Raw genomic sequence first — 2,943 nt, 5'->3', positions numbered from 1 at the left:
TTATAGAGATAAACTTTTTATTAACCTGAACACTTTACAGAATCTTTTAAACAATTAGCAATTTAGATTCCTTTACCTCATAAAAGTATAACTCATAATGTCTTAACATTTCCAAAAAAATATTTCAATCTAATGAGGTGCATATTTAAACAGCCCACAAATATCAAAATCAAAATATATTTTGAATGTATTTCTCACTAGTTCAATCTCTTATTTTTTCAGTGCCTTACTTCAAATCTACCGATCCATCAAGAAGTGTGAGGTGGAAGTACAATCATTGTCACCGGAACACGATGTATATTAATTGGCGGAACACAATGTAGGCCCTACTATCAATAGCCAGATTTATGTGGTCTTCTACAAATAATCGCGCGCAGATATTTGTTAGGTTTTATACCACTGGATCACCGGAATTTGATTACATTTGCAAATTATGTTCCTTGTACAACGAACAAGTAATCCTCGAACGATATTACATACTTAAATAATTATAATAAGGCCTAAGCAGCATATATACATACACACACACACCCCACCCATATATATGTATATATATATATATATATATATACATATATATATATATATATATATATATAGATACATAGATAGATAGATAGATAATATTATATAAAACTACAATCTTTGTGATTTATATTACATTTGTATAGGCCTAGTTCTGTTGTAGCATTTCCAAGTATGAAAGAAATAAATAAAAGTTAACCGATGTGTAATTTAAAATACATCATTGTGTGTACTTCCTTAGTCGTAATTGAAGTAATAATATAATTCATGTTATTAATCACTATATAATCGAATTAAATATGTTATAATTAATTCGAATCGAATATACCACTATTATAGGCTACTACAATATCTTTTAAACATGTTTTCAAACATTTACATGATATAAACAAATTACGAACATTTACAGAATAAGGTGCCGTCGAAATTTTCGAAACAGGAAGTGACGTCAGTTGCTAGGCTACAGCTCATGCATATTCAGTAACACCTGTGCTCATTAGACTAACAATAAAAACTTTTTGGTCAGTTTTGACAAAATCGACCAAAAAGATTTTATTGTTAGTCTAATTAGAACAGGTGTTACTGAATATTCATGATTATGCATGAGCTTGTTGCTTAGCAACCACGTCATTTCCGGTTTTATGCTTTTTGTTGTGGGCGTCTTCAAAGTTTCATTGGTGCCGGTCGTTACAAAACAGGAAAAGACGTCAGTTGATTTCTTGAGGCGCCCTCGAAAGGATTTAATTTCTGGTTTATAAGTATATTTTAGCTTTTCTGGTTTATAAGGATATTTTAGCTATTTCCAAACATTTACATGGTATAAACAAATTACGAACATTTACAGAATAAAGTGCCGTCGAAATTTTCGAAACAGGAAGTGACGTCGGTTGCTAGGCTACAACTCATGCATATTCAGTAACACCTGTGCTCATTAGACTAACAATAAAAACTTTTTGGTCAGTTTTGACAAAATCGACCAAAAAGATTTTATTGTTAGTCTAATTAGAACAGGTGTTACTGAATATGCATGAGCTGTAGCCTAGCAACCGACGTCACTTCCTGTTTTATGCATTTTGTTGAGGGCGTCTTCGAAAGTTTTATTGGTGCAGTTACTAAACAGGAAGACGTCGGTTGATTTGTTGAGGGCGTCCTCGAAATGATTTCATTTCTGGTTTATAAGAATATTTTAGCTTTGGGAATTTGTTAAAGTAAGCACAGACATTGAATAAGATGAGAGGCAATGCATAATTTCAGTTGATCTTTTATTTCCAAGCTTTGAAATCAAGTTGGGATATATGTAGGCCTATATTTTATTTAAAAAAAAATCTATTACATGTATATTAGGCCTGATTTCAATCCTCCAAATTTTATATCTTATTATCTCACATATGTCTATATTCTTCACAACAATATTATTGGATATTGTCTATTTTATTAAGATAAACATTAGTAGTAATAATACAATATTAAGAAACATTAAACCTACAAGAATTAATAAATATTGCTAACATTGTTTTTAAGATTTTTGTAGAGGAAAATATATTTAAAAAAAGAATAATATTCACACTATATTATATTTAAGTTCATATCCAGAATTTCTGCAGGAAGCTTGGTTTTTGTCTATCTATAAATAGTTGGTAAGGTCTGTTGCCCTTTCACGACCGAGTGCGGACATCCTTTCCTGATATCTGTGGATTCTTTGTCTATTTTTCTGGGAATAGAAAAATATTGAGAAAAGATATATGAACAGAAAAAGAATTATAATGAATATCAAAAACACAATATATAAATAAAAAAATCACCCAACCTGAACATTACCGTGTTCAGTTACAGCATTCATTGGACAATGCTATTGATACAACAGAATAGTGAGTATTTCACACTCGTTATCAATCAGCATTATCATATTACATATTAGTAGTATCATCATAGCACGAAATGAATGAGGATTAATAGCCTAAATACATGGTATTGGGTAGGCCCAGTAGATAGCATGTGAACAAATTGTGTTAGCATCTATAGATTCATCAATACAGTGGGCCTATATTCAAACATTTGATATAAACATAATAATATAATTGAAAAAATTCATCGGTTTTCAATTAACAAGTAAGCATTTTAGGTTTTATATACAAGGTTCACATCTGATACATAATAATATAATTATATCTTCATACAAACAATAACATTTATTGATTGAATTCATTTGATGAACATGCACAAACAAGAAAAACATGAATTGTGAACAAGAAAAGTAAACATTAATCAGGAGCATCTGAAATTGCCTATGGCCAGAGGCCAGCCCCAGCCCCAGTAGCGGCGCCAGTGGGGTGGCAGGGGGGACTGAAACCCCCACCGGACAGGTCAACCCCCCCACCCCCGCCGGACAGAGCTCGTCGGGCAGTCAGACCATAAAAC

At 31.9% G+C, this 2,943-nt stretch overlaps 1 long non-coding RNA gene across 3 annotated transcripts in view; it reads left to right on the top strand.

Moving 5' to 3' along the window:
• Window positions 1-528, top strand: part of LOC117107443 — a 4,555-nt gene extending 4,027 nt beyond the window's left edge. For all 3 annotated transcript variants that reach the window (XR_004445231.1, XR_004445230.1, XR_004445228.1), the window contains exon 3: window positions 223-528. This is a non-coding gene — a long non-coding RNA (uncharacterized LOC117107443). The remainder of the gene's footprint in view (window positions 1-222) is intronic.
• Window positions 529-2,943: the final 2,415 nt, after the last annotated feature.

This window comes from Anneissia japonica, unplaced genomic scaffold, assembly GCF_011630105.1.
Source record: "Anneissia japonica isolate Jap-2015-1 unplaced genomic scaffold, ASM1163010v1 scaffold288091_len1417266_cov198, whole genome shotgun sequence".
NCBI classification, from domain to species: domain Eukaryota; kingdom Metazoa; phylum Echinodermata; class Crinoidea; order Comatulida; family Comatulidae; genus Anneissia; species Anneissia japonica.
This window is presented reverse-complemented; position numbering and strand designations above follow the sequence as displayed.